Source organism: Meleagris gallopavo, chromosome 3 (assembly GCF_905368555.1).
Source record: "Meleagris gallopavo chromosome 3, MGAL_WU_HG_1.1, whole genome shotgun sequence".
In the NCBI taxonomy this organism is placed as follows: Eukaryota; Metazoa; Chordata; class Aves; order Galliformes; family Phasianidae; genus Meleagris; species Meleagris gallopavo.
This window is the reverse complement of record NC_139406.1, coordinates 66275084-66297518: the sequence shown is the minus strand read 5'-3', so window position 1 is coordinate 66297518 and position 22435 is coordinate 66275084. Positions and strand designations below refer to the sequence as shown.

The 22435-nt window shown below is 44.3% G+C and overlaps 1 protein-coding gene and 1 long non-coding RNA gene across 4 annotated transcripts in view; both read left to right on the top strand.

The window, feature by feature from the left end:
* LOC109366824 (uncharacterized) overlaps positions 1-20191 on the top strand; it is a 33662-nt gene extending 13471 nt beyond the window's left edge. The window contains exons 3-4 of one of the 3 annotated variants that reach the window (XR_014882594.1): positions 18915-19041; positions 19131-20191. This is a non-coding gene — a long non-coding RNA (uncharacterized LOC109366824). Of the gene's footprint in view, positions 1-179; positions 1574-18914 lie in introns of those variants that run through there. The other 2 variants (XR_014882593.1, XR_014882595.1) reach the window with 2 other exon arrangements.
* A 124-nt stretch (positions 20192-20315) lies between these two features.
* TPD52 (tumor protein D52) overlaps positions 20316-22435 on the top strand; it is a 47833-nt gene continuing 45713 nt past the window's right edge. The window contains exon 1 of the mRNA XM_085221328.1: positions 20316-20336. The gene's annotated coding sequence lies outside the window, so the exon portion shown is untranslated. The remainder of the gene's footprint in view (positions 20337-22435) is intronic.

The following is a 22435-nucleotide window of genomic DNA, read 5'->3' as shown; positions in this document are numbered from 1 at the left end:
CGTCTCCTGTCTCAGTTTAAAACCATTCCCCTTGTCCTATCACTATCCACCCTTGTAAACAGCTGCTCCCCCTCCTGTTTATATGCTCCCTTCAAGTACTGGAAGGCCACAAAGAGGTCTTCCAGAGCCTTCTCTTCTCCAAGCTAAACAACCCCAGTTCCCTCAACCTTTCTTCACAGGAGAGGTGCTCCAGCCCTCTGATCATCTTAGTGGCCCTCCCTGGACCCGCTCCAAGAGCTCCAAGTCCTGTCTGTACTGGGGGCCCCGGTCCTGACTTTGCTAGCGTGGCAATCAACCAGGGATAAGGAGTACCAGTCAAGTGTGGTCAAGTGTGCCATATTCCAAGAGATCCTGTTTGCTTTCTCTTCACCTGGATGATGATGAAAGCTTTTGCCAAAGGTTTTGTTGAGATGTTAATAGAGAATAACTTGGTTGCCCTCTGCAGTGCTTCTCTCACACCCATCTGCTGCTGTGGCTGGGACCACACAGCTGCCTGGCCACCTCTGGGTGGCTCCAATTAGAAGCATAGTGCAGGAACATGCATCAGAGGAGGTCTGGTGCGCTGGTTCCTGAAGCAGCAGCATACCCTTGCACCTGTATTGGAGTTTGTATTGATGCCTGCACAGGGCTGTGAATGCACACAGGCCCAGCTGGCAGCAGATCACCCACCGCACCAATGCTGCGTGAGGAGAACCACTGAAGTAGGCGTGACTCAAGGAGGACTGCCGCAGCACGAGACCTTTGTGGCTGATTTTAACAGAGGAAGACCAACTACAAAGGACTCTGGTTACGTTTCCAGACAGAAGCACACAGATCCTCGTACAAAGCAGCCACCAACTCAAAGCCGGCAATGCCGATGTCTCTTCACAAAATTCAGGCTAGTGCAGTTCCATCTGGCCATCTATATCAGAAATGCTCATGAACAGTTCTGAAAATACCACATGCAGCTGCTGAGGGATAAACTGAAGTTAAAACATCCATTGTGCTGTTGTAAATGGACTCCACATCATGAGATGAGCACCACCCCACTAACAGAAAGAAAACCCTTTCTTTGCTCCTCTGGCTGGAAAAGAAAGACTGAAGGCACGTTCACACATCCTTCTATTCAAAATAGAACTGTACACAAACTGTGAGGTGTGAGTAAGGGAAATGAAATCAGTAGCATGAGTCATCCCTTCATGGCTTTTTGGACCGTGGCAGTGAGCAGCATGTTCCAACAGTATGCTTGCTGGGGTAAAGAAACTTTGTCACCACAACCTATTTACATCAAGTAATATTGTGGATACAGCCCCTAGGGAAAAACTGAGCTGAATCCATCCTGGAACTTGTGGTAGAAAATAGAAGTAAATAAAGGGTGTGGAAGGAAAACTAATTCAATGAATACCGTTCATTTAAATATGTATAGAATAAATCTTGCTCCACTCTGCACTCAGAGTAACTGAAAGTAAAATCTGTCTCTCCTCTGTTTAAAATATGAAGTGGGTGATGTTTAATTTAAAATAAAACTGGTTATTATTAGATGCTGCAAGGTCGCATTTCAACATTTAACTTCTTGATGTCGGACTTCTTTAGTGAAGTCCAGAGTGCACATCTAAGCAGCTGGGCTTCCTTTGTGGTCTGCCAGGAAAGCAGCAAAAGCATGCAGAAAGAAGAAACTGCACACTGCTTGTCTTTGGTTTTTTGTTTGTCTTTTTAATGTCAGCTGCAATGTATTGTGAATCACAGCTTGACTCTTCCTAGGCATCATGCAGGAGTAACTTTGTTTCTGTTTGTTTAAATTGAACCTAATATTTCAAGAATTCTTCTGCATATCTGCATTAGTGTTTTGGGTGAGGAATGTCCTTTTGAAACAAAGCTGTCCCCTGATGAAAGAGGCTTGGAATCTGTAAACCCCACGCTTTTCAGATTAAATTGAAGTGCAAGGTGTTCTCCACCAGCACGTCTGATGCTCTCCAACCACAGTGTAAGTTCAGTCCACCGAGCCAATCAAGTTCATCTTAATTAACCTACCTAAAAGGCACAGAATGGGGATGTCAAGCTTTTAGCATGAGCTGTTTCACTCTGTAGATCTACTCCTATTACATCGCATCACTTGATATGTAGGCAGGGCCTTTTCTCAGATCATTGCAGGCTGCTTGGCCTGAAATGTTTTCTGCCTGCCATGTATGCGGCCTGCAGCCAGCCCTCAACTTCTCCAGCATCCAGCTGACACTTTAGAAATCAGCAGATGACCGCACACATACGCACACAAAAATCCCAAAGCAAAAGAAAACAAACAAAACCCTAACCAACAAAAAGCCTCTAGAAAGCGTAAATCCTGTATGAGAAGACAGATGAGAATTAGTGAATATTAAGCCCCCTGGCTATGAAAAAAACAGTTTATTGATTGGTAAGGAAAGCATCTTAAAGACATGAATAAGTGTCTGCTTAACTTTCCCTAGAGAAATGATCATTAACACATCAAACTCTCTCAGCAATCTATTAACACAAGACTGAATGGAAGAACATATTTCTGACAAATCCATACTACCTTCCATCATGCCTTTACTAGATACCCACATACAATCAGAGGTATCATCACCCCACATTTCCAAATGTCTCTGTTGCACTCAGAAAATCAGAGTTTTGCAGGCATTTTGGGTCTCAAAGTGCTCCTGTCCCCTCACTTGGCTGATGGTTCCTTCTCTCCTTGGCCCAGTTGTCATCTTCTGCACAGAAAAATGAGCCCAGAGAAGGGAGAGGGATGCCTCTGTACAGAGCTGTTCCGTGGGTGTGAAGTGTGTGCAGAACCCTTGCGCAGGACAGGTCAGAAGGTAAGAAGGACTTGGTTTCCCTAATGTGGGCCCTTCAGCATTAGGTAAGTGCTGAGCTCACCTCCAATGCTGAGGCTGAGCTACACCACAGCATGCTTGGAAGTAGCACTTCAGCTGTCTGTTGGATAAAATGGGCAAGATAGTGAAAGCAACTCTTGACATTAGGAACTCCTTGGCTCAGGTGGAGCTATGGAAGTAGAACAGCTTGCGATTAATATCATTTTAGACAAATGAAGTTCAAAATTGGGTAAATTTCTTTGAACTCACTGCATGCTAGGAACAACAGAGGAGGAAGTACAGAATAATTAGAATGTGGTAATGGATACTTCTGCCTATTTCACAATAGTTTTTCTCTCCTGACTTCCTCCAGAGTTCTATTGGAGCTGGCTCTTCGTTACCATCCATGCAAATGAATATAAGTGAATCCTACTGCTCTGATAGAGAACATTTCAGGCTGACATCAATTAGCCTTCTACAGATAGTTGGCACAGACCTCACGAAAAGCAGTGGGCAATCTGTGTATGGTTTCTCCAGTTTGGATGGAAAGCCTCTAAAGCTGTGATAGCTAAAAATGGTGGGAACTTACATAACATATGGCATGAAGGACAATCAAGCACTAAAACACAGCCTGATGGAATGAGTTGCAAATGCTGAGGAAAGCAGGTTGGCTGCTAGAAGTACATTAGAGGCTGCAAGCCAGGAAAAATAAGAAAAAAAAGTAGCAGAGAGCATTTCGTTGAGACAAATCGCCTGGAGACGGAAAATTTGGGCAAGCAGAGCTGAGAGAAAAAGCAGCCTTGGAAAGAGTGAGCAATGCAACCTTGCACTGTTTGTGTCCCACTCATTTTGGCGACACAGGCATATATGCATTTCCCTGCAAACAAACAGGACCAAACAGCCAAGGATCACATTTTGCATATAATTATTTTCTCCTCTTGCTAGGAACAAACCCACAATGCTATTAAATACAGCCTTATGGAAACAGACCAAATAATAGGAGTAAATTGGAAAGTTGGCTCTTGCTGCATCAGCCCCAAGCTGTATCTGACCCTTACGCAGAGGGATCCAGGTAAAGCAGTTCCTGCAGCAGAGACATTGGGAAGTCACCAACACACTTCTTTAGCAGCACTGTAGCTCTAGAACTGGCTTCTTGTAGCGTATCTGAGTCCAGGTTTGTCTTTGGTAAGAAGGAAGCAGCCAAGCTTCCTATCTGAGACAACTGTCCTGTTTGGGACAACTGTACACCATTAGGGTCAACAACCTGGGTCACTGCCCATTGTGGCTCTGGAGCCTGCTACCTTGCAAGCCAAGCATGTTTTTCTATGGAGTGTCTTTGGTCTAAGTGAAGATTTTAGTCTTAAAAGCGTGGGTAATTTTCTATGGCTCTTTGGAAATGTCATATTTCTCTGGGGAAATGGATGGTGGAGGTGTTATCCTTCTAAGTGTTATGGTCAGCAAACTATGGGAGACACACAGTGTTTCCTGCTGAAGGCTGAGTTCATCTGAGTTTGTCTGTTAGAGTGCATGACATGTAACATATTTTACAATAGCCCTTTACAACAGAAGGGTGGGACAAGAAATGTAGCTAATTTATGAGTAAGCTTGCTGAATTTGTGCAATGTTTTACATGATGTACCTGTTATCATGGCAGGACTCAGCCTTTTTATTGCCCCCCCGTGATCCTCTCACTGCATTGCCTTTGTAGCTAAGTCCTCTGACAGTCTACACAGTCTCAACTTTTAAGACCACCTGAAGGTCCTTATTTTCAGGTGCACAGTGCACCTATTGCTCTGCATGGCAAGACAGGAAGCCGGGCTCACATTCATGGAATTAACTTCATTGCCTCATTGGCAGCAGTGCACAGTAACATCAGAATTCCTGTGCTTGCACAGGCTTAATGCCATTTTGTCCTTCTCTGCAGCTACCGTGCACCAAGGGGCTTGGGCCTGCTCAGCCATTTCTCCAGTCTCCCTTCCCATCCCCTACCCAGCATGGGACACAGGCTTGCCCCTTTGCTTTGTATCTTTCCCTGGCACAACCACTAACCAACATTCCCGTGTACATGGTTTATAGGCAAAGGAAACCTCAGCAAAAGAACCCTTTACTTGCCTTCATTTACTTGACGAGTAATTGCTCTGCAGAGTTAGCAAAATCTTGGCAGTTAGAAAACATGGAGAAAAATAAAGCTTTGTTTAAGAATACAGGGCAAAGCACTACATGCTATATAGTCACACTGCTTGGGTTGTTTCAGGGGTGATGGTGCAAACCATGTGTTGGGCAATAGCTCTTGACAACGCTAGCAAAACATGTGGATATTCCAGTTTCTGATTCAACAAACTCTTACAGCCTTTTTTTAGACATAATTTAATGTGTTCTAAAGGAACATCACTGCCTATTCACTTTCAGTGTAACACTAAATATAATCCTTGTCATTTAGCCGTGAGTGGGTTATCTTGGGAAACTCCCAGCTGTTTCAAAGAAAATTAAAAGTCATGACCACTTGATATAGTACCTTCAAGTGAGATAAATCAGGTCTAACCTGTGGGGCTTTACCTGGGACTATCTAGTCCTTCTCCAGACCAGATGTTTGTTTTCCCATGTTTGTCTGAATTCAGGTTTTCGCAGACTTTTCTCTCCTGCCAACTCTATTCAGTTCTCTTTTGTTCAGACCTTGGTATGGTCACTTCATGCTTTGTGCTTTGCCTACCACGCCAGCATTAGCCCACCAGGGAAGAGCAGTGAGCAGCAAACTCACATCTACCAGGCATGGGGTGAGACAGGCTCTTAATGCTCATGGCACAGCACAGTCCTGGTCTGTCACTTCCTGAGGGAGAACGACTGAAATGGGGTCTTGGAGAAGGACAGAGGACATTCCCCTGTCCACACACACATCCAAAGAAGATGTCTCTCTTTCACTAAATGAGCTTTGAGGAAACAGAGTGGTTTGAGCACCACTAATGGAGATTGTGTTCCCTACAGGGTCCCCTGTAGAGACCCACTGACTCTTCAGATTGTTTCTGCAAGGATGATGATTGTGGTGTTCACTGCTCCATAAAGGTCTCTGGTACATGCAGCAGTAAATCATCTGTTTATAACATGGATGAAGTCCCTTTTGTAATATGCTTCCTAATGGTACATTTACAGCAAAATGAATGACTGTGACAAGGGATATAAAATGCTGTATGCAGTGATAGACCTGTCTGTCATTTGAAGGTCTTTGAGCAATGAAGCTGTCACCTGTAGGCTCTTGTCCATCCAGCGAAAGAGTATTTGTATCAGACTTGCAGACGAGGTGTAACACATCAGGCTCTTGGCAGGTGGGTTTTGTCTTTTCATCTCTGGCTCAGGAACAAGGGGAAGAGAGAGGGAATTCATCCCTTCCTGCCAGAAGGTGGTGTGACCATGGCTATGACATCATTTTTTTTTTCCAAAACCTGATAGAAAGCAAAGCCATGGTGACCTCTTAGGCTGTGGATGCAGTGCCCCAACATAGCTAGAGACTGTTAAATCAGTTTATCAGAGTGTTATGAGCTTAACTTGAAGTTCAGAAACGACAAAAATTATGATTGGTTGCACTGTAGGAAAAAACCCTTGAATGCAGTAGCTTGTATCTTGTGTATCTCATGAAGTAAGGAAAGATAGAAAAAGGAACAGTATGTTGCAGGTAATGCTGAAATTTTCATTATTAATAATGATAGACGAGGAAGCATAAAATACACACTCAGTACCAAAGAAAAATCTTAATTCTTAGCATCACTGTTGGCCAGTCCAAGTGACAATGGCATGAGTGACATGTTGAATTTAACTGGAACAGAACCAGCAGCAACATAAGAAATGACTTAGAGAAATGAGAAAAGGAAGTACAGAAGGTCAAGCAAAAAAGCTCAGTAAGCTCCTGGTGATACATCCCATATAAAATACGGTTTCGCTACAAAAAATGTCAAGCATATAGGACTTCTACTGGCATGTCAGTGAAAACAAAGATGTCCTTTAGGCTGAATGAACCTCTCTGCCAAGCCAAATGACAACAGTGTAAAGCTTTAAGTATCTTTCTGGGCATCTTTAATGGCCACATATCCACACATCCCCAGCAGAGGCCGAGAGTCTGTGTATAGCACAGGGAAAACCGCATTCATTAGAGAGGGAAACAAAGCATCAATTTGGTGAACCTAACTACTATTCTGAAGGCATGACAGAGAAGATGCCATCTCCTGCTGTAACTTCAGAGGTAACCCACTGACTACATAACCCAGCTGGTAAACCATCTGCCACCGCCATCAACAGGGACGGTGAATGATCCTCAATGCTCAGGTCACCCATAGACAATGTCACGTGTGCTTTGGTATCAATGGAGCATGTCGTCATACTGTGCCATTTAGACCAAGCTGGTGGAAACTCTGCCTCTGTCTGTTCTGAATGTTTATGTAGCTCAGCTCCAGATATTTCATCTTTATTTGAAGGTGAAGAGAATGAACTGCATCAGTGGTACTTAGAGCAGTAGCTGCTACCTGCACCTCAATGAAAGCCCCCATGCCAAACTCAGGGCATAGCACTGATCCTTGATACCTTGTCTCAGGCAGGCTACTCCTCTTCTCTGTTCACTCAAAGACTCTTTTCATATACACCAATGACATTTGAGGAAGGGTGTCACAAGAATTTTGAGCAGAAACCCCCAAGTCAAGGAGCAGGTTTGGGGCTGCCCTGCCTGCTCCCAGGAGTGTGAGGAACTGTGCTCACTCTTCCCTTTCCCCACCTGCAACAGGATGTGAAGGCTCTCAATGTACCTCCCAGCTGTAACCCTAACATGGGAAATATTAACAGAATGAAGATGCTTAAGCTAAAGTAGAAGTAGAGTAGAAGGAAATGGGGGTCAGCCAGCACTATCTTGATCTGCTGCTCAGAAGCTGTTGAATCTGACAACCTTTGATAACCAAGAAGCATAGAAAGTACAAGTACTGAATAATAAATTAAAATATTTACCAAACAGTCTGACACACATCCAGTCAGTGTCAGCTGTACATTTGTATTTGTAGCCAGTCTTGGAAGTGAAGTAAAACTTCATCATTGTTACCCCAGAGAGGGGAGTTACACTTACATTTCCCCTTTGACTTACCACAAGGATTGAAAAATGCAAAGATAAGGGAAGAGTGCCCAGGAAACTGTCCAGACAGAATATAGATGAAATATGTTCTTCAGGCATAGGTTTTCAGCCACTGTCAAAAATAAGATGTATAGCTGGGCACTGAAAGCCAAGGATCAAGAACCTTGGAACGAATAATGTGATGATAAATATGGTAGAAATGGACAACAAATCAGAATGGGTTAACTGCAAGAATAATGCCTGGGGCCTCTAATGATTACCAAAATGTGTAAAGTCATTTTCTGTGAAGCTACTTCTGCAGTACTTCTGATTATTGAGTATGTGGTGAACTATATTGATTCAATACACATCTAATGCGGTGGGAGCTAAAAGAAATGTTTCCATGCTTTGGGAATGTGGATTCTGTTAATGCATTACTAGCAAATATCACTGTGGCATGTGGGACAAAGAAGTAAAAAACTGAAAAATGCCAGGGTCAGTGTTACAACACTGCTATATTGTACAATGATGCTGAGGAATATGGGGATGCTGCTGTTTGTTTTTGTTTTTGTTTTTGTTTTTTCTGTTGTGTTCTTTTTAATCTTAGGTCTTTAGTTGAATGATTTTCACATGTTCTCTTTCAGGTAGAAATTTTAGAGGGGAATCTCTGCACTCCTGCATCTTTGAAACATTAACATGCTAAAAAGATGAGTGCCTTCCTGTAAAAAGTTGCAATAAGCAATTGTTTGTCAAAAGGAAAAAGACTAGAATGAATTCAAAGTATGAAAAGTTTAACAAGTTACCCTATTTCATGACAGAATTCAGTAGCAACTCTCTGCAAAGCAAAGTGCCAATCAGCCATCAGATCAGGCTGCCCAGGGCCCCATCCAGCCCCATCCAGCCTGGCCTTGAATGCCTCCACAGATGGGGCAACCACAGCTTTTCTGGGCAGTCTTGCCAGTGCCTCACTACCTTCTCAGTGAAAAAGTTTCCCCCTGACATCTAACCTAAATCCCTCCTCTTACAGTTTAAAACCATTCCCTCTTGTCAATCACTACCACTATTTGATTATGTTGGCCAAATGTTAGTACTTTTATTGGTGAAACTCATTTTGCTAGGAAAAGTAGTGACAGCTATGCTAATGAGATAACTCTTATTAATTCCTTGCTTACATGGAAAGGGACTCACCCAGTCTAGATAAAATAATAATTGTAACTCAGCAAACTTTTTACATGTGAAATCTAAAAGGAAGCCTGACTAAAACTGGATTTGTGGGAGATCTCTTTGGAGCTGGGCTCATGAGAAAAGACTGGGGACAATTTGTCTTGAATCTCTTAAAAATTAACCACAGTAGCTGAAGTCACTGAGCGCTGGGTTTCTCCATTCCTCAGCCCTATCTCTCTGGCAAGCGGGGCACAGCAGTATCAGGCCAGCCTGGGGTTATGACAAAGAATAACAAAAAACAAGCAGCTTAAAGCTGTTTGGTATTTCTTTGTCATTTATACCAGGTCAGTTAGGGAACAGTGTAGATCACTGCATATTCTCTGGACTAGCTCCAGCCTTTGCTGGATAAGGTTGGAGAACTTTATACTGACGATAGAGAGGAGCTGAAGGGCTCATTTTACAGGGCTCTGCAAGCAAAGAGGTTGGCTGCAAAGCCTAGGTGCTCTCTCTATAGAAGGCAGGCTCACCAGTGGACATATAATATGCCCTGACATTGGAGTTATGCTATTAGAGGGACATTACTAGGGTTTTACGTACTCATTCAAAGTCATGGTTTGAACCCAAGCAGAAAGTAGGGATCCGTCCTTTTGTTCTGACCCACATTATTAGAAAACCCACTGGATGGATCTTTCAGTTGCTGGGACCAAATAACAGCAGTTGTAAAGGTCAGAAGTAGAAGGCAAACTGGTGAGGCTTTCTAATAAAAATTGTTGTACTCATCAGTTGCAATTTGGGCACCTGGGAGCCAAAGCCGTTAAAATATTGCACAAACTCACAGAAGACAAATTCCACACTGGGAAATAAAGATAAAGCATTGTGTGAAGCCTAAAGCCTCTGCAAATATCGACTTCTGAGAGGATTTATTCAGCTTCAGAATGCTGGAAGTGGTGGGGAGGTTCTCATGGAAAATACAGACTCCACTGCAGCTCTGGTTGCTTGGAAGCCCTGGGGCCTTGCAAGTCAACCTCTCAGCTACATCTCACATCAAACCCCATCTTTTTAAAGCCTGAGTGCACTGTGGCTTAGCAAGGTATGGACTATAACTGACTTCTGCTTTATCCACCGCCTCTGATTTCTGCAGGGAATCCACAGCTCTGAATAGGATGACTTCTAAAGGATTTGCCAGCTTTGAAATGGATCACAGGGAGATGGGGATGGAAAAGCAGAGAGAAACATGACAAAAATGTGATAAGCAGTACATGTGGGACTGGAGACTACCAGAGCTGACAGCAACAGAGTGGTGGTGAACCTGCAGCTGTGCTGAGATATTACCTGTGAAGTCAAACCACATACAGCCACATTTCCAGGAAAGCTGGGCAGTGGGCACTGATTAACACCATATCCCTCTTACTGCAGGTGGTTGGCTGTATGTGTGGAGATCTTCAGAGCTTGAAGGGAACAGGTATAGTATCTTGACTGCAGGCTAGGTCTACAAATAGACAATGAATTTAAGTTAGTCCTGTGGTCTGCTGTGCGAGACCTTTGCTTTAAGGAAGGAGTGCAAAAGCTGTGCTTCAGTGCACTTGTAGTGCGGACAGGAAGACGATTCACTCCTCACACCACAGGGAAGGCTGCAGAGCCAGACCCTGCTGCTTCTGGGAAACAGGAGATTAAAATCCTCAGGAATGCAATAGGATGGCAGGGACAGGCTGAACATCAAATATGAAATATTGAGAAATAGAGGGCTTTGTTTGCAGAGATCTAATACTGTGATTTTAGAAATAAATGCCCAAGGGAAGGATGTTGTTAAGAAGAAAAATAATTGGAGTTGAGATGCTGCTGGCGAAGAGAAAAAGTCAGACAAATGAGAGGAGATAGAAAGGAGCAGCTTTTCTCATGAGTTCTTTTCTGAGACAGTCAGTCTCCTTTTTAAGGTTTGTGCCCATTCTGAGAGCCCCGCTACAGTGCAGGCACCTCTTGACCTCTCAGGTGTGCTGTGCTGCGCTAGCTCAGACAGAATACATGGGCCACAGAGTCCCAGGTGGAAACAGGATCTCACTATAGCTGGATGTGCCATTTGGAGTACAGGGGTGAGAGCCTGCTTATTCCTAGGGTGAGCACCATCCCTAGAAATCTTTAACCTGCATTTAAGAATCTTGTAAACAAAGAAAATGTAGGTAGAATGGTTAAGCTGTATGATTTTAGCACTTTCAATTTAATACAATCTCATATTATTTCCTTCAAATTGCAAAGAATATTAAACCCCCCTTTGGCATGGCCTTTAGGATGACTAAGCATGGAATCATAGAATCACAGAAGGCTTGGGTTGGAAAGGACCTCAAGAATCATGATGCTCCAACGCCCCTGCTACAGACAGGGCCGCCAACCTCTAATACTAGACCAGGCTGCCCAGGGCCCCGTCCAACCTAATTATAGGATTCTTTTGGCTTTCTAAGGAGGCAAAGGGTAAAACAAAAAAAAAACAAAAAAACAAACAAACAAAAAAAAAAACAACCAAACCTAGGTCTCCACTGCTGTGGATAGAGTGCAAATCAATTTCTGCAGACCAAAAGGTAACAGAAAAGCACAGCCGGGAGTTCAGGGGCACCAGTGCCTTTTTAGCACCGCTGTGAGGTGACAGAGCTGGAGAGCCCAGCCTCAGGGAATGCTCTGCATACCGAGGCCCCTTTTTCTTCCAGCTGTTGCAAATGCTATAATAAAAATTATCACTTATTTTTCAAAAAAGATGTAGGGAAATTATTGTCAGGTGGCAGATTGGGGGTGAAAAGAAGCGCAGAAAGGACACGGGAAGGACAAGAGCTGCTTCCCACTGCACACATTCCTCCTCCTCCTCCCATCTCCCCTCCATCTGTGGGTGCGTTTGACCTCGCCGCCCCCTCCCTGCAGCCGGGCAGTGCTGGAGGCGGGCTCTGCAGCCGGGCCTGGAGCTCTGGCGCTGCGCTGTTTTCCATGGGAAGGGCGAGTTGATTTGTTCACTAAAGCTCTCTTATCTCTGGCAGGCAAAATTAGGGAGTCGCCTTTACTGGACGCCTTTCAAAGGAACGGAATCTCAGCTCTGTTCTCTTCCTAATTTTCCTTTCATCTGCAGGCCAGCGTTGTAAAGCTGTGACTGTCTCGAGCAGCAGAGCAGCTCGTGTTACCTGTCGGTATAGCTGCTGCTGCTGCTTGATGGTACCAATTCTGCCTCAGCATTTTGAATGTAACAAAATCAGTTCCTTCTTTTCTCCTCTGCTGCTGCATACGCCATGAAGAGTACGCAGTCATTTTCTTTTTGTTTGTTTCTTTTAGCTATTTTACAAAACAAATAGTCTTACCCATGCAACACAACCAAATTAACTGGAACAATTAAACCAAAGCTAAGCCTTAAGTGAAACCCACTGCCATCATTTTAAGCTCTTTTATTGCAGGTGACCACGTGAGGAAAATGATGGTGATTGCAGCCAGTGCTGGGTGGCTGCCTTTTTCCAACATGGACAGAGTGTTGCTGAGCCTGCTGTGTGCAGGGCTGAGCCAAAGCTGCTGCAGAGACTTTCCAGACAATGTCTGATTAGAAACTTAGAATATGGTCTCCTATCATGAGTTATTACTGCTCCTGAGTGTCGTTCAGCACTTAGGAATACAAATCATGGTCTCTTCAGCACACATTTAAATGGTCTGTGTGTTTTCCTTTATCACATCATGAAATGTACTTTTTATTTTTATTATTTTGATTAGGTTCCTCTGTTGGAAAAGTGGAAAATCAATTTTCAGACAGAATCAATTAAGCTTTAAGTTCAAATACACTACAGGTAAATAGCCAGACCTGTAGGTTTTTTTCCCAACGTCAGTACATAAAGGAGATGATGGGTCCTTATCTGACTATGGAATTTAATTTTTTTCATAGATCATGGAATCATAGAATCTTTAGAGTTAGAAGGAACCTTTGAAGGTCATCTAGTCTAACTCACCTGCAGTGAAAAGGGGCATGCACAGCCAGATCAGGAAATGTGGTTGAGACTTCACATTTTCAGGCTTTCTCATATGTGAAGGAGAACTTTCTTTAAAATTTTAATGTATAGCAAAATTTGAGATTCTTCATAACCAAATAATCCCTGGAGGCTGAGCTGTAAAGAAAACACTGGGTGTTGGAACACATTCTACAGAATTCTAAAAATGCAAAACAATTATTGTTGGCTTCAAAGAATTACTCAGAGTAAAAAACGCCTTTATCTACATCTGATCTTTGGGAAAAAAAAACACAAAACATATGAGCCTGGAAACATCCCAGCCTCTCAGGCAGAGCCGATATTCTCCTAATGCAGCTACCAATCCAGGTGTACTTCAGTCTGAGGGCTGTGTGGTGGCCTTTCAGGAGGTCTTTTGAAGCTGCTCTCCTGCTGCATTTTGTTATACGCAGTGATTTATGAGTGTACGATTGCTTACCACAGAGTATTCACACATTTAAGCTTTATCACCAAATCAGGCCATAGGTGTATAAAGACAACCTTCTGAGGAGCAATGTGGGTTTTATCTGCTCACTTGTTGTTTGCTTGGGGGGCAGCCTTCAGCTGGAGCTGCTCTTCTGCGGTAATTAAATGGTACTTTTGGAGCAAAAGGAAAATATGCTGCTGTTTGTTTATTCAGAAGGAAATGCTTGATATACTCTAACAGATTACATTCTTGGAAAGGAATGGGAGCAAAAATAGATCCCTGTGCCAAATTCTGCCTTTCGCTTCATCTCAGCGTTCAGGTGCCTCCAGAGCCTTCAAAGTGCGGGGGCTGCACTGGGCTGAGATACAGTGCTGCTGTACTGCAGGCAGAGAGTTAGGCAGCTCCCTGCAGGCCCCTGCTGCAGCCAGCCATGGGCTGCATCTGACACTGAGCCTGCAGCTGAGAACACTGCTCTGAGAAAATGCACGGGGCATCCTTCCCTGGGGCTGAGCATGAGATGATCAGGCATGCCTTTCTTCAGCACTGGCTGGTATGCTTAAAGCCTAATGGTGCTCTTGGAGGTGCCGGTGAGCTATGGATTGAAGTAACAGGCAGCCTGTTTCCTGGTAGTGTAGACTGTAAGCTTCCACAATCTGGGTTTGGTAGGCAAGGCCCGTTCTGGCTCGGCTGTGGGGTAGCTCTGCAGTGCAGATGCAGACACCTGAGCTCGTCCTGCAGTGAGGAGCACGGCTCTGCACTGCTAAGCAAGCAAGGACAAGCCTCAGAGAGGGCATAAGGTTCATAAAACATAATAAAATTTTAAAGACGTGCTGTCTGGATGATTCTTTTTAAAGAAACAGACAGAATGTCCTGCAAGTATTACAACATCCCGTCCCCTGCTCATCTCGGTTCTCAGCTCTGTGGCTCAGTGAAGGGGTGGGGACAGGGAAGTGCTCAGAACATCTAAACGACAAATACAGACTTTAAATGACTGTGGGACAGAGCTGCCTATTTCAGAAGTTAGGAAATAAAAAGGGGAATGGAAATCAAAAAATTCCTGGCATTTGTCATCTACGATACATTGCCATGATTCAGCTTTTCCTATTTTGGGGGTGGATGAGTAGACAGCCTTTCATTCTACTGAGGCTGGGCACCCTGAAAAGGGGGAGCTGATGGCAGTGGCTCCGACAGGAACTTCAGCAGCTCTGCATGCTGCCAGCCAGCAGTGGCTGCTGCCAAGTGTGCTTGTGTCTGTGCTCTGCACATCTGTCATTGCCAAGGTTTCATCTTTTGACCTTTATCTCCATCCTTTCTTTACAAAAAGCAGAAGTATACATAAAATGTTACTTTCAAGGCTTCTACTCAAAGAATCTATTTCAGGAAAGTATCTTTAATACTTGCAGCTGGTGTTTCTCCTCGTCGACTCTTCTTTCTTTAGCATCAGTTGTGCCGTATTCCCTACCAAGCTGCAGCTGCCCCTGGTTTCAGAGGGCTGCAGCTGTATTTACTTTGTGCAGGAATGTGGAGGAGTAGGAACTGCTGCTGCTGTTGTGCAATGGTTCTGCTGCTCCACCTGCAGGCCCGGGGCTTATCTTCACGCACACTTCGTACCGGGTCAGGGACTCTCATATTTAGAGGTGTGTTCCAACATGTGCGTGCCCTCCTGTCTGTGGGATCCGACACTCGGTGAGAGATTTTGATGCTACTCTGGGAATAACTTTGTAGTGGAGAAAGTGAAAACATTTTGTTCAGCACCCATGAACCACAGTATTTTGAGTTCAAGCCCTTTCATTCTATTAGTTGGCAGTAGGGGGCTGTTCTGGCTTTATCTGCAGGCGCCTGGAATGACAGCACGTGGCTCACCGGGGTGCTGCAAAGCTCCAGCAGCACCGGCTGACCAGAAACAGGGTTTGGTGCGGGACAGCGGTGTGGAACTGAGCTCTATCACTCATATATGTGGGAGGTCATGGGCAGAGAGCAGGACGGGGCCAGCTGGGAAGTGCAGAACAGATCAGCCCCAACACCCACATCTCATTCTGCTCAAATGGCCTTGAGATGTGTTTTGCAGACAAAAGAGCTGTGAATTGTGCTACTTGATGGTGCTGGGAACTGCCTGGGAAATCAGCGTAGGAAGTCAGGGTTAGTTCTCTGTCTTCACAAAGCTTAGGAAGATATTTTGCTTTCTCTTGAAAACATACTCTGCTGAAAACAGCCGTAAGTTGCGCTGGGAGAGGTATAGATTGGCCATTAGGAGGGTGGTGAGGTATTGGGGCAGGTTGCTCAGGGAAGTGCTGGAGTATGTAAGAGACAATAGACGTGTGGATGTGGTGCTGGGGGATGTGGTTAAAAGGTTAAACTTGTTGAGTGATGGTTAGATCTGATAATCTCAAGGGTCTTTTCCAACCTAAGTCATTGGAAAGCTCTAAAGAAAGTTCTCTCTAAAGTGCTCTCAGGATATTTAACACCTGCTTGTAGCATTCCTTAGCAGCTCTCACCCAGATGTGTCCCAGGCCCCCTTTGCTCATCCTGCTTAAACATCAGGGACACCTGAGAAGGGCTCCCCGGTTTCAGAGTGCTGCAGGTAGGTCTGTGCAGTGTCCTGGGGACAGTTTCCAGAACAGGATGTGACGTGAGTCTTAGCACTGCCAGCTCCTGTTATTCCTCAGACCTGTACTGTTATGGGCACAAGGCTCCTGAACAGTGGCAAAGAGAAAAAGCTGCTTGCAGCAGTTCTGAGACCTCTCCCAAACACCCACTATTTTGATGTAAATCACTTCTGTCCACAAATTCAAGTCTCTCTTTCCACAGCTGTATGTGTTTACGTGTTACCTGTTCTTGTGCACTTACTGCTGTCTGCTCTTTTGATGGGTGAACTTCAGTGATATTGAAATAGCATTTTAATAAGCTCAGGAATGATTTCAAATATATATATATAAACAGTTTGGGTTTCTCATGTTGAATCCACAAAATGTTTACAGAACAGCCTTTTATGAGGCATGACCTTACTGTGGCCTTGCACCCCTATGCTTAGTATTTATAATCCTGTGCATGGCCAAATGGCATGCAGCATCTGCAGTTCATGTCATGTGTTCTGTGTGGTCAATCTTTTTTACAAGAGACATCAAAACTTCTAAAAAGTCACCAAGCCTCCCTGTCCCCACCAAGGTAGAGAAGCCACCTGAAAAGAAGAGCATTTATGGCCCTGACAGCAACTCAGCGTGAAGACTTGCCTTGCCTGTAGCTGTCTGCTAGTGAATCATAGAATCGTTTGAGTTGGAAGGGACCTTTAAAGGCCATCTGGTTCAACTCCTTTGCAGTGAACAGGAACATCTACGTCTAGATCAGGTTCCTCAGAGTCCTGTCCAGCCTGACCTTGAATGCCTCCATGGATGGAGCATCCACAACCTCTTTGGGAAACCTGTTCCTCTGCTTTGTTAGTGGTATGAAAATGCAACAGCCCCTGGCCGGAAGGGGAGGCTGGGTAGAAGAAAGGCTTCAGCTTGTTCCAGGGGCAGGTGTGCCTGTGCCATCCATTCGCTGAACCTCTCAAGTGAGCCCATGGCACACAGGGTTCAGCATTATCCACTGCCCATTACAATACTGCACACAGGAGGGGAAAATTCCCAGTGCGGTCCCCAGGAAGCAGCAAAAAGTTCCTTCCTGAATGGCTGTTGTTCATGGAGATGCCCCATTTCATGCCAGTTAGTAGGAACCTGAAGGAAACAATTTCAAAAGCTGAAAGGAATCTGAATCCGACGACTTCATACTACATTTGGGAGGAGATAAAGATGAGAGGACAGGTGTCAAGGGGCAGTTTCTCTCTCCAGCACTTGGGCCAAGCTCTGTGTGAGAGCTGTAAGACTCCTGTCCTCAACATCCCATCAGTTAAAAGAGGAGGAGAGAAAAGGAAGCACAGCAGCCCTTGCTGCGGGCCCCACTCCAACTCTGCTAATGTTTGCATGGGAGCACAGAGACATTAATGGGCTTTGGAGAACCATTAACTGCCCCTGCCAGGCCGGGTAACCTCGAGGTCACGGAGCAGATGTGCAGGGCCACAGCCGAGCAGCACAAGGCTGGTGGTGCTGGGGGATCCAGCTCCCCTGAACTTTACTGCAGTTCCAGGCAAAAATCCAGCCTTAAGTGTCCAATTGTAACTACCACCTGCTAGATATTGAACAACACAGTCCAGGTACCTTGAGCTGTGCCTGGGCTCAACCTTCAGGTCTGCAAATCCAAATCTGGCATAATAGATTATTCTACTCACACTTGACACGAGCAGAAAAAAAGCACACTAGCCTTTGAGCAAGGCTGATGTGTTAATCTTACCACTCACAAGTTTAATCTTGTGAGTATGATCCTCAGTTTTCAAGGCTTTCTGTCACCAGCTTTGTTATTGCAAGGAAAACGCAGTCAGAAGATGCTGCCAGCGTGCAAAGCCATGTAATTAACAGTCTGACCACTGGATGCTACTGTTGCTCCAAACATCTGCACATGGAGGCAGGGGAACGCCGGGCAGTGCCAACTCCTCATTCTTCAGCCCAGCTGGGTCAGCGACTGCTGGGTCATCCTCTTACTGTCTGCCACCAGGCAGGAGGAAGAGGTGGAAGTTACTCTGACGCAAGGCATTGTCTGTGTCCAGCAACATACAAGCAAATTATTAAATTAGTGGCACTGGAGTGAGATTTTAGTAATGACAAAGTAAGGGATTTTTAAAACATTAGGCTTAGGAATTCTAGCACATTGCACAGGACAGTCAAATTGTTGTGTATGTAGTACATGGAACCCAGTAATAAACCACAATTACAGGTACTTATGACCAATATGCTGCAGTTTACTCACTAATACACTCCCCTCCCTCCCACCCAAAGAATGATTAGCCTGCAAGCAGTCTTTATCATCATCATCACTATCATCAGATACAAACATTTATCTTTTCTCTTTTAAAACCAACAATTAACATCACAGTCTGACACCAGACAAGCATTGAATTCTGACTCACAACCAGATGACTGTACCTACCAATGGACCAAAGCGAGCCCAGAATTGGGTTGTTTTATTTTTCTCTTTCCAGCAGCCTCCTCTTTTTCTTCTGAGATCCATTCCAGGGGATACCTAACAAGCCCACTTCTTTGTGTTTTAATTTTCACTTACTCCCTGTTCCTCTCAAATTTTGTCTCCCTTTCTGTGCAGTGCCTAGATCTGTGATCACTTTTGCTCTCCACTATACACATTCCTCCCCATCTTCTTTTCTGTATAGATCCCATGCAGCTTTCTCTAAAGCAAAATCTTCCTATCAGAGCAGCATGGTTGTTATGACTGGGATGTGCCCAAAGCTATTCATCATTTATTGATTGGCACCACTGTGGAATATTTTCTTTGTGAATACAGTACAACCTGAGATTTCTTTTTGATCTTCACCAAATCAGGCAGAGAGCCTTGTGGATATGCAGGATGATGTCCCTATGGGTAGGCAAAAGCATTGCTACACTCGACTGAAGCTGGCAAATTCAGTAAATGGCTGCTCACCATGAGTCCATCAGGATGATTTTGCAGGTTTGGGCATTTTCCTCACTCATTGTACTACTCATTTTATCTTTTTAGTGTAAATGATTAATGCTTTAATTTGTCTTCTTTGGCTTTAGACATCATCCAGTTCAGTGTTTAGATCATAAGCAGGTCGTGATAGATCTGTTTTGTCGGTGGGAAGAGACAAGTCCAAGTGAGTGAGCCAGCTCATCTATAGCAGAAGCATAACACAGGAAGATGTGAAACTCCCGATGGAGATGCTGACTTCTGCCTATTTGTGTGCGAAATGGCCAAGGGAAAGCTTCATCACTGTGCATACCAATACAGAATGGAGATATTCCAAGAAAAAGATAATAAGTTTTTCTCTTTTTGACTCAAAGTTGTTGCTTAAAAGCGGTTCTCCCATTTATTTATTTATTTTAATTCTGAACTACTTTTTTCTATCTCATCCTGAGAAATTCTGGGAGCCTTGATACTGAAAAAAGTTTCTTTATCAATATTTCCCTCTATTTTGTATACAGGAGCATCTGCCTTGTTGATGAAAGACTGCTGATGGGTTGATGGGATATCTTAACATAGAAAATGTGGGAATATTTTAAGTTGACTTATAAAGGTTTATTTATGTTTGAACCTTCTATTGTAACTCTGTTTCCTTGCTAGGGCAGAGCAGTCTACACCTTTTGCTATGTTCTTGCCTGTTATCGTGATTTACAAGCAGGATTAATGTGAGGGCTAATAAATTAACCAAGTGGAGCTCCACAGCACATAACTCTCAGAGCTTTAAATGAAAAATGGTGTGCCGTGGGCAGGAGAGAGTTCTGTGCAGAACTTTGCCCTGCAGGCACATTTTTCACCATCCCTTCTGTGGTCCCAGATGCTATGGATGAAAATGCCAATTTCACTCATTTTTTGACAGCTTTTTTCTTTGTGTTTTTCTGTTTTCTTTTTTTTTTTTTTTTTTCATATTTTTCTTGAGACCGTAGGAAACTACATACAAAATTAAGCATTCAAACCAGGGTGCGGAAGTGGAATGCATGCTACAAGCCAGAGCAGCATGAAATATTCAAAGAATGAATATACATGTATTTAGGTCAAGTAAAATGAGGGATCTCCACAGTCACTTGCTTTCTGTGTCTTGAAAACATTGCTACACACTAGTAATGTTTGGCATCTCTTCTTCTTTTAGGTCCCTTCAGCTGAAGAGCTGGTAGCCTGGCAGTTGGTCCCTGGAATATTCTCCTTGTGATCTACTTCCATTCCACTTCAGTTCTCTTCCTGGCAGCATGAGGAAGAAATCTTAGCTGATTGCTGCCTGATATAAGGTATTCAGAATGCCCAAAGCGGAAGATGTCAAATTCAGACTCTTGGCCAGATTAGCTCTGAAAGGTTTGGAGAAGTGAGTCAAGCAGCAGCACCTACAACAGCGTTACCTATAATAGCTTTGCTTTCTGCTCTACCTCTATCCTCTCTTCAGAACCATTATTTCTTGCCATGGGCTGGAATAGCATCTGCTCTGGGAGAAGACAGAAAACCAGGGTGCTCTGAGTGACCAACGTATGAGAGTTGAGATAAAAACTCAAACTGTACCTTTCCACATGAATTTTACACTCATGGAATGAAAATGGTTGATGGTCATATTTTTTTTTCTTAACTTTTCTCCTAGAAATACAGGTCTAATTCTGTGAATGCCTGAAAGCTATATGGCCAGACACTCTCTCATTGATCATGTTGTGTGGCTTTTCAGATACATGATATATTATATTCCTGGAACATTCCCGAGCAGTATTATTTTACAGCTAAAACTTAGTTGTTTCTTCCTACCTCATGTAAAAGTCCAGACATGAGATCCCTGGAGGATCTGAACGTTGAACAGCAGAGTTCAGCCTTGAGCTTTTACCAGCTCAGGAATGAGGGGAATGAGAGAGGGAAAGCCATCCTTGGTTTTCCTTATCTCCCATTCTAGTTTGAACCACGTCCACCGCTACATCTTGAAAAGAGCCCTGAGCATTCAATCCTTACAGGTTCAAAGGCTCCGACAGTGGTTGCTGGAACCTCTCCCTTGCATGCTCCACACCCTGCCCCCCGTGGCCTTGCCTATTGTCTTTTGCGGAAATCCCAGATCTTCAGCACAACATGGCTGAGAATCTGCTTGCCAGTAGCTTCGGGTCTCCACAGGTGTCTCCTCCCACCCTCAAGGCAGATAAAGGATCACAGATTCCTTTTTATCTCTGTGGTTGTGGACTGGAGTGGTTGGCCTCCATGGGTTCCCATTTTGGTGGTGTTCATTGGAAGGAGGAGGAAGCTCCTCTGCAGTGAGGAGCCCTGCAAAATGTCAGTGGCAAATTCTGGTGCAGGATTTTCCTGGCTCGTTCTGCACATTTGTTATATTCTCCATTCTACAGACCTAAGAAAGGCTCCATCTCATTTATAACATATAGTCTCTCCCTTGCAAATTGCTAGTATTCAAATAAGATTAGCACTGAAAAAACAGTATATTTAATACTCCAACTGGGCCATCTGTCTGCTTTCTGTCTATTCATGTGCCTGTTGCCTTCTTGATTACTCTTTCTCATCCCCACTAGAATCCAGCCTTGAAAAACAGGATTTTGGGCTACAGAGCATCACAAACATTTATGCCAGCACATACTGTAAAACTAATAAAATGAAAGCAGCTGCATCAGTCAGAGGTTTCTGGCAATTTGTATAGATGAACAGGATAGCAGAGCCTGATCGTTATGCATTCCCATCACAGCATGTACAAGGGCTGCTGGATCTGGCCCCACCACTGTCATGGGCAGCCATTCCTTCACACCTCCACACATTCCAGGCAAGATGACACTGAGTTTAGTATGGAGAGCAACAGTATTGGTCACATTTATTTTCTGATTCTTCTACTGAGCGTAACCAGCTTCTCTAAATGGTCTTCTTTAATATACAGAGACAACCCCCTGGGTTTTCATGTTCTCTGCAAAGAGGAGTGAGCAGTTTATTAAAAGGCTCTTCCGAGTGACTTATCTAAACCTGTCTTCTCCTAATCCCTGTTTTAGTCTGGAAATTGAAATACTCTTTCTTTCTCCTTTTATCCCAAAGTCACTCAGCAATTACCCTGCTGAAGATTCAGAAAAATTCTCATTCATACTAATGAGATACAGTTCTCTTTGGACTACTAGCTATCCAAGGACATCAAGAGAAGGTGGCAGCAATAACACTGCTTTGTGGGGATGGAAAAGTCAGGCTTACTTGCCACGGCATAGGGCACTTTGCAGCGTGGAGCATGGCTGGCTGAGATGAGGCCCACTACTGGGAGAGAGGCAATTCCATGAGCTTGTGGTACCACGGTGCAGGCCTCAGCTGGCCCAGCCCCATCCCTGCCTCACCTCAGCCTGCCCCAGCTCCAGGGGCTGGTGAGGTGACCTCCCTC